The 14,225-nt window shown below is 45.7% G+C and overlaps 1 protein-coding gene across 3 annotated transcripts in view; it reads left to right on the plus strand.

Annotated features, from left to right (window-relative positions):
• Positions 1-14,225, plus strand: part of LOC107983571 (C-type lectin domain family 4 member E) — a 146,836-nt gene that overhangs the window by 18,280 nt on the left and 114,331 nt on the right. The window lies entirely within an intron of this gene.

Raw genomic sequence — 14,225 nt, forward strand, 5'->3', positions numbered from 1 at the left:
TGTCAGCTCACTCCAGCCACTTCCGAATGAACACAAGAGACTCGCTCTGTTGTCAATGAAAACTTTACTGAAGGATACTTGGACACACATAAAGCCAAGATTGCTGGTCGGCCTAGAAAGATTCCCTTATATACACTCCCCCCACATTCAAAGTAACGATTCCCGCCCAGAAAAAACCCCGCGCAATTCTTCCCGCTTGCAGGCCAGCCGTTTCCCTTCAGGGCCGAGAGCCGCAGGTGCCTTATCAGTCTTTGGTGTCAGCGTCCTTGATTTCTGGTGCCAGAGTACAGGCCCAGAAATTATGGTCCTGACATGATTTCCTCCTCCTCTTCTTCCTGTGGAGAAAATGTCCAACAAACTATTGTTCCCCTTCATCCAAAGTCCCTTTATATTTCTTCAATAGGCTACAGTGAAACTCTGGGTGCACTTTCCCTAAATCTTTCGATAATTTCAATTGATAGGTGACCTCGTTGATTACCTTTGAAATCCTGAATGGGCCTACGTAGCGTGGCGCTAACTTTCTTGAGGGAAACCCTAACTTGAGATTCTTCGTACTTAGCCAAACCAAGTCTCCTTCTGCTAGCTTTTCCCTTTCCCTGCGTTTTCGGTCTGCGAACAGTTTGTATTTCCTTTGTGTCTCTTTAAGCGCCGCTATCACATCTCTCCATCCTGCCCTGATGTTTTCTGACCACTCCTCTCCATCTGTCCCTCCTTCTTCCCTCCATTCTGGCAGCTTGGGGAAGGGTGCTACCTCCTGTCCGTATACTACCTGGAAAGGTGAGCGGCCCGTTGCGGAGTGCACCGCTCCATTAAAGGCTACCTCTGCAAACGGAAGGAGTTCTGACCAATCGTCTTGTCTGTAATTGGAGTATGTTCGCAGGAACTGACTTAAGGTCTGCTGCGTGCGTTCGACTCCCCCATTTGTCATCGGGTGGAATGCAGAACTCAGGTTCCTTTCCGCCCCTAACAGTTTTAGGAATTTCTCCCAAAACCTTGCCGTGAACTGGACCCCTCGGTCACTAATCACCTTCTCAGGGTACCCATGCAACCTATAAATATGCCGGACATACATTTCCGCCAATCTTTCAGCGGACGGGAGCTTTTGTAGGGCCACGAAATGGGCCTGTTTAGAGAACAGGTCCAGGACTGTCCAAATATACCTGTAACCTTTGCTGGGAGGCAATTCGCCCACAAAATCCATAGATACGCATTCCCAGGGCCTTGTGGGTTCTACCACGCTTTGCAGAAGACCCTGTGGTTTCCCCTGGGGTGTTTTACATTCGGCGCATATTTCACATTGATTAATATACGATTTTACATCCTTCCTCATCCCCGGCCACCAACACTGCCTCGTCAAAAGCTTCACCATTTTGGTTGGTCCCAGATGTCCTGCCCCCTTGCTATCATGACACCTTTTTAGTATTTCTGGCCGCAGCTTTTCCGGAATGTACAGCTTTTTATTTACAAACCCCAATCCCTCATTCACTTCCCCTCGCTCTTTATGAGATTGCAGCCAGCCATCTCCCTCGTACGCTTGTTTCAACTCCTCCTCCCACACCTTTCCTACGGTGGTGACTGCTATAAGATTTCCCCCCTTCTTTGTCTGCGCTCGGGTCAATGCTGCTAGGCCCCATTGCTTGTCTGAGAAGATGCTCCCTTCGGACTCTTGTGTGTGTACACCGTGCTGAGGCATCCGGGACAGGGTGTCGGCCAATACATTACGCTTTCCCTGGAAGAATTTCAGCCTGAAGTTGAAACGGCTGAAATACTGTGCCCATCTTCTCTGTTTGGCTGAAAGCTTTCAGGGGGACCTTATATATTGTAAATTCTTATGATCTGTCCACACCTCAAAAGGGATTTCACTGCCCTCCAGAAAATGCCTCCAATTCTCTAATGCTTTCAATATAGCTAACCAAATTGGTTAGCTTCCCAAATTGGCCAACATTTCTCCGCTTCGCTGAACTTTTTGGACAAATAACTACACGGTCTAAGATTCCCCTCCTCGTCCTTCTGCAACAAAACCGCTCCATAAGCACAATTTGATGCATCACAATGCACCACAAAAGTTTTGGAAGTGTTCGGATGCTGCAGAATGGGTTCCTCGGTGAACTTCCTTTTCAATGTCTCAAACGCTTGCTGGCACTCCACCGTCCAATTCAGTTTGGCCCCTGGGGATTTAACCTTAGCCGTCTCCCCTCTCCCTTTGGTTTTCAATAGGTCCGTTAAGGGCAGTGTTAGTTGTGCAAAGTCTTTGATAAAAGTCCTGTAAAAGTTTGCAACCCCAGGAACGATTGCAACTGCTTTCTAGGCTTGGGTGCTTCCCACCCCTTTACGTCCTCCACTTTAGCTGGGTCCATTGCTATCCCTTGAGTGTTAATTCTGTATCCCAAAAAGTCTATTTGGTTCTTATTAAAATCACATTTAGACAGTTTTGCATACAGCTTTGCTTCCCTCAACCTCTGGAGCACCTCCCTGACCAATTCCACATGTTGGGCCTTTGTTTTATTCAAAATAAGGATATCATCAAGGAACACATAAATGCCCCTGTACATAACGAATGAAGCACTTCATTGATTAGTTGCATGAAAGCCCCTCCCCCCCACTTAGACCAAATGGGAGGACCCAATAATTATATAGTCCATAAGCGCATGAAAACGCAGTATTCCACCTGTCCTCCAGTTTTATGCAAATTTTATGATAAGCTTCTGCAAGATCCAGTTTTGTAAATATTTTCCCTTCTGACAGCTGTGCAATCAGGTCTTTCACTAGAGGCAGGGGGTACTTATTTACTGTGCTGATAGCGTTCAGCCCCCTATAGTCAATGCACAGTCTCAGGGAATTATCCTTTTCCCGCCGAAATAGCACAGGTGCTCCCAAAGGGGAATTTGATCTCTCTATGAAACCCCTTTCTAAGTTTTTATCAATGTATTTTTTAAACTCCTCCTTCTCCTGGGCCGACATGGGGTAAATCTTCGCCTTAGGAAGCTCTGCCCCCTGTACTAATTGAATTTCAACTTCCACCCTCCTCTTTGGTGGGAACTTATCTGCCTCCTTCTCATCAAATATATCAACATAGTCTCGGTATTCCGCAGGCAATGCGCTTGCCAACTTTGCTATTCTATCATCTTCGTCCTCCCCTCGGCTCCCTATCTCTATTTTACTTCCCTGGTCTTCTGGCCTTACTCCTTGGAAGTATACGCTCCTTGTCTTCCAGTTAATTTGTGGGTTAGCCTACTCGAGCCACGGCATCCCCAAAATTACATTGTATGTTGCCACTTGGGATACTACAAATGATACCTCCCCTTCCCACAGTCCTATTCTGCACCTTACGTTCTCGAGGCCATGTTTGGCTATAGAGCCTGAGGCTATTGAGCCGTCCAGCTGAGAGAAGGCTATTGGGGTTTCTAGTTGGGATATTTCCCACCCTAATCCATTGGCTAGCCCTGGTGAAATAATGTTCCTGGAGCACCCACAGTCTATGAATGCTTTGCAGGTGGCCCATTTCCCGATGCCTTCCAGTCTGATCCTCACAACTAACATTTTCGTGTTGTCACTCACCATAGAATCATAGAATCATAGAATCATAGAATAGTAGAGTTGGAAGAGACCACATGGGCCATCTAGTCCAACCCCCTGCTAAGAAGCAGGAAATTGCATTCAAAGCACCCCCGACAGATGGCCATCCAGCCTCTGCTTAAAAGCCTCCAAGGAAGGAGCCTCCACCACGGCCCCGGGGAGAGAGTTCCACTGTCGAACAGCCCTCACAGTGAGGAAGTTCTTCCTGATGTTCAGGTGGAATCTCCTTTCCTGTAGTTTGAAGCCATTGTTCCGTGTCCTAGTCTGCAGGGCAGCAGAAAACAAGCTTGCTCCCTCCTACCTATGACTTCCCCTCACATATTTGTACATGGCTATCATGTCTCCTCTCAGCCTTCTCTTCTGCAGGCTAAACATGCCCAGCTCTTTAAGCCGCTCCTCATAGGGCTTGTTCTCCAGACACTTAATCATTTTAGTCGCCCTCCTCTGGACGCTTTCCAGCTTTCAACATCTCCCTTCAACTGTGGTGCCCAAAATTGGACACAGTATTCCAGGTGTGGTCTGACCAAGGCAGAATAGAGGGGGAGCATAACTTCCCTGGATCTAGACGCTATTCCCCTCTTGCTGCAGGCCAGAATCCCGTTGGCTTTTTTAGCATCCGCATCACATTGTTGGCTCATGTTTAACTTGTTGTCCACGAGGACTCCAAGGTCTTTTTCGCACACACTGCTGTCAAGCCAGGCGTCCCCCATTCTGTATCTTTGATTTCCATTTTTTCTGCCGAAGTGAAGTATCTTGCATTTGTCCCTGTTGAACTTCATTTTGTTAGTTTTGGCCCATCTCTCTAGTCTGTCAAGATCGTTTTGAATTCTGCTCCTGTCTTCTGGAGTGTTGGCTCTCCCTCCCAGTTTTGTGTCGTCTGCAAACTTGATGATCGTGCCTTCTAACCCTTCGTCTAAGTTGTTAATAAAGATGTTGAACAGAACCGGGCCCAGGACGGAGCCCTGCAGCACTCCACTTGTCACTTCTTTCCATGATGAAGACGACGCATTGGTGAGCACCCTTTGGGTTTGTTCGCTTAGCCAATTACAGATCCACCTAACCGTAGTTTTGTCTAGCCCACATTTTACTAGTTTGTTTGCCAGAAGGTCGTGGGGGACTTTGTCGAAGGCCTTACTGAAATCCAGGTACGCTACATCCACAGCATTCCCTGTATCGACCCAACTCGTAACTCTATCGAAAAAAGAGATCAGATTTGTCTGGCATGACTTGTTTTTGGTAAATCCGTGTTGACTATTAGCAATGACCGCATTTGTTTCTAAGTGTTCGCAGACCACTTCCTTAATGATCTTTTCCAGAATTTTGCCTGGTATTGATGTGAGGCTGACCGGACGGTAATTGTTTGGGTCGTTCTTTTTTCCCTTCTTGAAGATAGGGACCACATTCGCCCTCCTCCAATCTGCTGGGACTTCTCCCGTTCTCCAAGAACTCTCGAAGATAATTGCCAGTGGTTCTGAAATAACTTCCGCTAGTTCCTTCAGTACTCTTGGGTGTAGCTGATCTGGCCCTGGGGACTTGAATTCGTTTAGAGAGGCCAAGTGTTCCTGGACAACTTGTTTCCCTATTTGGGGTTGGATTTCCCCCAATCCTTCGTCCATTCCGTGTTGCTGAGGTTGAAGATGGCTTTCTTTTTCTGAGAAGACCGAGGCAAAGAAGGCATTAAGTAGTTCTGCCTTTTCCCTGTCCCCTGTCGCCATCACCCCATCTTCTCCTTGCAATGGCCCTATCGCCTCCTTTTTCTTCCTTTTTCTACCAACGTAAGCAAAAAAGCCTTTTTTGTTGTTTTTTATGTCCCTGGCAAGCCTGAGCTCATTTTGCGCTTTAGCCTTGCGAACCTTTTCCCTACAGGTGTTGGCTATACGTTTGAATTCTTCTTTGGTGATTTCTCCCCTTTTCCACTTCTTGTGCATGTCACTTTTGAGCTTTAGCTCAGTTAGAAGTTCTTTGGACATCCATTCTGGCTTCTTTGCACTTGTCTTATTTTTCTTCTTTGTTGGCACTGTTTGCATTTGCGCCTTGAGTATTTCACTTTTGAAAAACTCCCATCCATCCTTAACTCCCTTGTTTTTTAATATCGGCGTCCATGGAATGCCACTCAGTAATTCCTTCATTTTTTGGAAGTCAGCTCTCTTAAAGTCCAGAATGCGTGTTTGACTTGTCTTAGTTTCAGCATTCCTTTGTATTGCAAACTTCAGGAGCACATGGTCACTTGCCCCTAAGGATCCAACCACTTCAACTGTATTGATCAGGTCTTCCACATTTGTTAAGATTAGATCAAGAGTTGCTGATCCCCTTGTTGCCTCTTCTACCTTCTGGACCATAAAATTATCTGCAAGGCAAGTGAGGAATTTGTTGGACTTTGTACTCTTGGCTGAGTTTGTTTTCCAGCAGATATCGGGATAATTGAAATCGCCCATGACTACTATATCTCTTCTTTGTGCCTGTTTGGTCAGCTGTTGACAGAAGGCTTCATCAAGTCCTTCATCCTGACTCGGAGGTCTGTAGTAGACACCCACGACAAGATCTTTTTGAGTCCCGGTTCCCTTGATTCTTATCCAGATGCTTTCAAGCTGGTTTCCCGGATTACAGTCTTGCATTTCTTCTGCAACGTAACTGTTTTTGACATATAAAGCTACTCCCCCTCCTCTCCCCTTTGTTCTATTTCTGTGAAAGAGGTTATAGCCCTCAATGGTTAAATTCCAGTGATGGGAGTCATCCCACCAGGTTTCAGTGATGCCTATGACATCGTATGTGTGGTGCTGTGCTAGGAGTTGGAGTTCGTCTTGCTTATTTCCCATGCTCTGAGCATTAGTGTAAAGACATGTAAGCCCCTGTGACCTCCCCTCGAACTGTTTATTTGGGATTATTGTGCTCTCTGTACTTGGTCCTTGCTGTGTTTGTGCAGCCCTCCGTTTAGCCTTTCGGCGGTTCCCTGTGGTCGTGGGTAATATAGTGTTCGCCAGGCTGTTGTTCCCCTCCCCCAGTGGATCTAGTTTAAAGTGCGCCTGATGAGGTTTGTGAGTCTGTGTGCAAAAAGATGTTTTCCTACTTGTGTGAGATGCACCCCATTGCTTGCCAGTAGTCCATCCTCTTGGAAGAGTAGACCATGGTCAAGGAAGTCAAAATGCTCCTCTTGACACCATTTTCTGAGCCAGTTATTGACCTGTACTATTTTTCCGGCCCTTGTAGAGCCGTGTCCTACAACAGGGAGGAGGGATGAAAAGATCACATGTACATTATACAGTTTTAGCTTTGTTCCCAGAGCTCGAAAATCATTTGTGATCTTTTGAAAAGTATGCCTAGCGGTGTCATTGGTACCTACATGAATCAACATAAGGTGGGGAGGGTGATGGGGCTTTAGGAGCCTGCTGAGCCTCTGAGTGATATGGTGTATTTTTGCCCCCGGGAGGCAGCATGTTTCTCGAGCCATCCCATCCGGTCTGGAAATGATGGCTTCCGTTCCTCTAAGGAGGGAGTCACCTACTACCAAGACCTGTTTCCTTTGAGGATTGACAGGGTCCCTTTTGTGCAAGACAGTGTGTATGTCCCCTGAAGAGTGTTCCTGTTGAAGTGAATCATGTAGGTGTAAAGTGTTGTCCTCCTCCTCAACATCCCCAGTGCATTCATCAATGACAATCCATTGAGATACATCCGAGAGCCCATTACTCTCCCAAGGATGTTCCTGTTGCTCCTGGTCTATGATTGGGGATGGAGCATTTGCATGATTACATAAGTGTGACTGTGGTGATGCACTGTCCCCGTCAGGGCTATCCCCTGCGCATTGATCCAGGGTGGTCCACTGAGTGGTATCTAAGAAACTGTGGTCCTCCACAAGATGTGTTTCCTGATTGTATGTTAATGATGTAAGAATTTCAAATCTGTTGTGTAAATGCAGCTGAGCAGAGGAGTTCTGCGGAGGCTGCCTGGTCCTGCGTCTCCTTCTATGGGTGACCTCCTTCCAAGCCTGAGGGTTGTCTACCTTTGAGTTGATCTCCCCATAAGGTTCCTGATCATGGTCTTGGTGGTGTTGGTGTGATGCAGGCTGCTGATCTACAGCAGCGTGTTGTGCAGTGTCCAAGAAGAGCTCGAGTGCCTGAATGTCCTTAAGGGTCTTAATACGGTGCTCGAGCTGTTGGATCCTCTGCTCCATCAGAGTCATCTGTTTGCATTTGGAGCAGATGTAGTTGTCTAGTTTTTGTGTGAAAAAGCGGAACATGCCACAGCTGGTGCATGTGATGGGAATGTTTTGCTTTTGTTGCATCTCTTGGTGAGCGTGGTGGCCAAGTGGGATCTTTGTACAGTTAAGTAATATGCACGCACTTTATGTGCAAACTGCAACAAACCACCTCTTTGTGTATTTGTTTATGTTGCTTTGTTTCCTGTATGTACTGCAAAGGATAGTTAGTAAAGGTGCCTTTTTTGTACGCGCCGTCAGGCGCGCGCGACACTGGCAAATAAAGCTTTCCCAGAAACTCAATTAACAGGGGACAATGCCTGCTGTCAATCAACTTAAGTACCTGGCTCTCTTTCAACACAACAGTCACACAACAGTTAGACTTTGACCACAGGAGCCAAGCCCACACTCAGTTTAAAATCTTAGCCAAATCTTAGCCAAATCCTACCTGAAGCCAGGGAGCAAAAATGTCCTCCTGCTGCCTCTGCTTCTGCGAGAACCAACTGCCCTTCTGGGATCAGGCTCTGGCAGAAACTCACACTGGCAAATAAAGCTTTCCCAGAAACTCAATTAACAGGGGACAATGCCTGCTGTCAATCAACTTAAGTACCTGGCTCTCTTTCAACACAACAGTCACACAACAGTTAGACTTTGACCACAGGAGCCAAGCCCACACTCAGTTTAAAATCTTAGCCAAATCTTAGCCAAATCCTACCTGAAGCCAGGGAGCAAAAATGTCCTCCTGCTGCCTCTGCTTCTGCGAGAACCAACTGCCCTTCTGGGATCAGGCTCTGGCAGAAACCCACACTGCCAAATAAAGCTTTCCCAGAAACTCAATTAACAGGAGACAATGCCTGCTGTCAATCAACTTAAGTACCTGGCTCTCTTTCAACACAACAGTCACACAACAGTTAGACTTTGACCACAGGAGCCAAGCCCACACTCAGTTTAAAATCTTAGCCAAATCTTAGCCAAATCCTACCTGAAGCCAGGGAGCAAAAATGTCCTCCTGCTGCCTCTGCTTCTGCGAGAACCAACTGCCCTTCTGGGATCAGGCTCTGGCAGAAACTCACACTGGCAAATAAAGCTTTCCCAGAAACTCAATTAACAGGGGACAATGCCTGCTGTCAATCAACTTAAGTACCTGGCTCTCTTTCAACACAACAGTCACACAACAGTTAGACTTTGACCACAGGAGCCATGCCCACACTCAGTTTAAAATCTTAGCCAAATCTTAGCCAAATCCTACCTGAAGCCAGGGAGCAAAAATGTCCTCCTGCTGCCTCTGCTTCTGCGAGAACCAACTGCCCTTCTGGGATCAGGCTCTGGCAGAAACTCACACTGGCAAATAAAGCTTTCCCAGAAACTCAATTAACAGGGGACAATGCCTGCTGTCAATCAACTTAAGTACCTGGCTCTCTTTCAACACAACAGTCACACAACAGTTAGACTTTGACCACAGGAGCCAAGCCCACACTCAGTTTAAAATCTTAGCCAAATCTTAGCCAAATCCTACCTGAAGCCAGGGAGCAAAAATGTCCTCCTGCTGCCTCTGCTTCTGCGAGAACCAACTGCCCTTCTGGGATCAGGCTCTGGCAGAAACTCACACTGGCAAATAAAGCTTTCCCAGAAACTCAATTAACAGGGGACAATGCCTGCTGTCAATCAACTTAAGTACCTGGCTCTCTTTCAACACAACAGTCACACAACAGTTAGACTTTGACCACAGGAGCCAAGCCCACACTCAGTTTAAAATCTTAGCCAAATCTTAGCCAAATCCTACCTGAAGCCAGGGAGCAAAAATGTCCTCCTGCTGCCTCTGCTTCTGCGAGAACCAACTGCCCTTCTGGGATCAGGCTCTGGCAGAAACCCACACTGGCAAATAAAGCTTTCCCAGAAACTCAATTAACAGGAGACAATGCCTGCTGTCAATCAACTTAAGTACCTGGCTCTCTTTCAACACAACAGTCACACAACAGTTAGACTTTGACCACAGGAGCCAAGCCCACACTCAGTTTAAAATCTTAGCCAAATCTTAGCCAAATCCTACCTGAAGCCAGGGAGCAAAAATGTCCTCCTGCTGCCTCTGCTTCTGCGAGAACCAACTGCCCTTCTGGGATCAGGCTCTGGCAGAAACTCACACTGGCAAATAAAGCTTTCCCAGATACTCAATTAACAGGGGACAATGCCTGCTGTCAATCAACTTAAGTACCTGGCTCTCTTTCAACACAACAGTCACACAACAGTTAGACTTTGACCACAGGAGCCAAGCCCACACTCAGTTTAAAATCTTAGCCAAATCTTAGCCAAATCCTACCTGAAGCCAGGGAGCAAAAATGTCCTCCTGCTGCCTCTGCTTCTGCGAGAACCAACTGCCCTTCTGGGATCAGGCTCTGGCAGAAACTCACACTGGCAAATAAAGCTTTCCCAGAAACTCAATTAACAGGGGACAATGCCTGCTGTCAATCAACTTAAGTACCTGGCTCTCTTTCAACACAACAGTCACACAACAGTTAGACTTTGACCACAGGAGCCAAGCCCACACTCAGTTTAAAATCTTAGCCAAATCTTAGCCAAATCCTACCTGAAGCCAGGGAGCAAAAATGTCCTCCTGCTGCCTCTGCTTCTGCGAGAACCAACTGCCCTTCTGGGATCAGGCTCGGGCAGAAACTCACACTGGCAAATAAAGCTTTCCCAGAAACTCAATTAACAGGGGACAATGCCTGCTGTCAATCAACTTAAGTACCTGGCTGTCCTGCTCACTTCAAAGGATCAGTCTGAACGCAGATCAAAGATAGCTGCTCTCAAACACAATCTTTATTGAAGAATACATGACTTTGGAAAAGTCAAGAATGACTTAATGTTTACATACAACTATTTTTATAACTTTTGATGCTACGTAACACCACACGTAAATATCATCATCAAGTCCCACCTCCAATATCATATTACTACCATTTTCACACACTAAACCAATTATAAATGTTTACACTTTCGGTCCCCAGTTCCCAGGCGTATTCTATCTTCTACTGCCAGGTGCTTCTTCTGCCATTGTTTATGTTATGACTCCCAGTTGCAGGGCTGAATTACCAAAGCCCTGTAACTGGATTCCATGACATGGTGCCCTCCTTTTCTTCGCCCTCCTCTTCGGTTCTTTCTTCATCACAAATCTGAAATAAAGCAATAATTCTCTGTGTCCATTTTGTCCAAAGTACCCATATATTTTTTCAGTAAGCTACGATGGAAAACAGGGTGTATTTTCCCTAAACTTTTTGGCAATGCCAACTGGAAAGTCACTTCGTTGATAACACCCTGTATTCTAAATGGTCCAATATATTTAGGGCCCAATTTTTTCGAAGGTAGCCCCAGTTTGATGTTTTGGGTACTCAACCACACTAAATCTCCTTTCTCCAATTTATCACCTTCCACCCTCTTCCTATCTGCGAACACTTTATACTTTTTATGTGCTTCCTTTAAGGATGCAGTCACTTGACTCCAGCATTCCATCATTTGTGTTTTCCATTTCCCCCCTTCTGTTCCCTCATTCTCTGCCCATCTTGGCAGCTGGGGCAGAGGCTGTATTTCATACCCGTAAACTACTTCAAAGGGGGTTTTGTTTGTTGCTGAGTGTATAGTCGAATTAAAAGCTAGTTCTGCAAAAGCCAACCACCGAGACCAGTCATTTTGTCTCATGTTAGAGTACATTCGAAGGAACTGCCCAAGTGTCTGCTGGGTGCGTTCTACCGCCCCATTTGTCATAGGGTGAAAAGCAGAACTTAAACTCCTTTCTGCTCCTAGCATCTCCAAGAATTTTTCCCAAAATTTCGCTGTGAATTGTACTCCTCTGTCACTGACCACTCTACTGGGACATCCATGCAGTTTGTAAATGTGGTTTATGTATAATTCAGCTAATTTCTCGGCTGATGGTAGTTTCGGCAGTGCTATGAAGTGGGCCTGTTTAGAAAACAGGTCTAATACTGTCCAAATATAACGATGTCCTTTGCTAACTGGTAGTTCCCCCACAAAGTCCATAGCTACACATTCCCAGGGTCTGGTAGGCTCTGCTACTGTTTGTAATAATCCCATTGGTTTCCCTCCTCTTGATTTATTTCTGGCACAATCATCACATTGAACCACATGGTTCTTTATGTCCTTCCTCATCCCTGGCCACCAGCAATGTTTTGCTATTGCTTTTGTTGTTTTTGTAATTCTTGTATGACCAGCGCTCTGGTTATTGTGAAAACGATGCAAAATCTTGATCCTTAATGTTGCTGGGATATACAGTTTCTTGTTCACAAACCAAAATCCCCCCTTTTGCTCCCCCTGTTCTGCATTGGATGCGATCCACTGGTCTCCTTCATAAGACTGTTTCAGTTCGTTTCCCCAATTATCTTCCCCGCCGAGTTCAACCATAGCAGTGTTCTCTTTTTGGGTTTGTGCTCTTGTCCTGACAGCTAAGCCCCATTGTTTATCAGAGAATATTGTTCCCTCTTTTGCTGCGGTTATTCCTTCGTGTTGAGGCATGCGTGAAAGGGCATCTGCCAAGACATTCTGCTTCCCTTGAAAAAACTTTAATTGGAAATCGAACCTGCTGAAGTATTGTGCCCATCTAATCTGTTTGGGGAACAATTTTCGAGGAGACTTTAAATACTGGAGGTTCTTATGGTCAGACCAAATTTCAAATGGGATTCCGCTTCCTTCGAGAAAGTGCCGCCAGCATTCTAAGGCTTTTAATATGGCTAGTGCCTCTTTTTCCCATATCGGCCAACATTTTTCAGTTTCGCTGAACTTCCGGGACAAATATCCACAGGGTTTTAAGTTCCCATTTTGATCCTTTTGCAATAGTACTGCCCCATACGCACAGTCTGATGCATCGCAATGGATTATGAACGGGCTCCTGATATCGGGGTGTTTTAGAATGGGTCCCTCTGTGAAGCATTCTTTTAGGGTTTCAAATGCCTTTTGGCATTCTGGCGTCCAACTTAGTTTGGCGCCAGGAGCTTTTACTTTTGCTGTCTCTCCTTTCCCTTTTGTTTTTAAAAGTTCAGTAAGGGGTGCAGTTATTTGCGCGAAGCCTTTTATGAAGGATCTGTAAAAATTTGCAAACCCCAGAAACGATTGCAATTGCCTCCTTGTTTGAGGCACTCCCCATTCTTTTACATCTGATACTTTAGCTGGATCCATAGCTAACCCTTCTGGAGATATCCGATACCCCAGAAAGTCAATTTGAGTTTTATTAAATTCACATTTGGACAGTTTTGCGTACAGCTTCGCTTCTCTTAGTCTCTGCAAAACTTCCCGGACCAATTTCACGTGCTTTTCCTTATCTTCAGTCACAATCAAGATATCATCAAGAAATATGAATACCCCTCTGTATAACAATGGGTGCAGTATTTCATTTATAAGCTGCATAAAGCAGCCGCCTCCGTTTTTTAAACCGAAGGGCAAAATTTTATATTCAAAATGGCCGAATGCGCAGGAAAATGCAGTTTTCCAAGTATCCTCCGGTTTTATTTTTAATTTATGATACGCTTCAATTAAATCAAGTTTAGTAAATATGCTCCCTTTCTTCAATACGGTAATCAAATCCTTTACTAAGGGCATAGGGTATTTATTGTCCTTAGTAATAGCATTTAAATTTCGATAATCAATGCACAACCTTAGGGAGTTGTCTTTCTTTCTCCTGAATAACACTGGGGCCCCGAGAGGAGAATTGGATGGCTTAATGAAGCCTCGCGCCAGGTTTTTATCAATGTATTTCCTCAATTCCTCCTTTTCCTGCACAGACATGGGATACACTTTTGGTTTTGGTAAGCTTGCTCCCGGGGTTATTTCAATTTCTACTTCTATATTCCTTTTGGGGGGTAATTTACTTGCCTCTTTCTGATTGAACACATCCACAAAGTCTCTGTATTCAGGTGGCAATAGCTGTGGGTCTATTTCACCTTCTTCATCTCCCTCGTCCTCCTCTTCTGCAATCTGGCTTATCTCCCATTGCGTCTGCTGTTCTTTAAATGCTAGGCTCTTTCCTCTCCAATCTACTTCAGGATTTGCCTGTTCGAGCCATGGTATCCCTAATATTACGTGATATGTGGCAATAGGGGCTATCACAAAGGATATTCTTCCTTCCCATTTGCCTATCTTACATGGGACCTCCCGTATTTCCTTTGTAGATACTTCCCCAGTTGCAACTGATCCGTCTAGCTGAGAAAACGCAATTGGGGAGTCAAGCGCCATCTGCTGGCATTTCAACGCTCCTGCTAATTCCGGAGTTATAATATTTCTGGAACAACCACAATCCACAAATGCCTTGCAGGTGGCCCGATTCTCTAGCCCCGAGAGGCAGATTGGCACTACTATCATGCGTTTGTCCCGACTCACCAATTTTTCTGAGGGTTCTGGGGCTTGCACCTCCTCCTCCGCACGCCTCCCGGTTGCTGGCTTGGGCTTTGAGGGT

Source organism: Anolis carolinensis, chromosome 5, assembly GCF_035594765.1.
Source record: "Anolis carolinensis isolate JA03-04 chromosome 5, rAnoCar3.1.pri, whole genome shotgun sequence".
Lineage (NCBI taxonomy): Eukaryota > Metazoa > Chordata > Lepidosauria > Squamata > Dactyloidae > Anolis > Anolis carolinensis.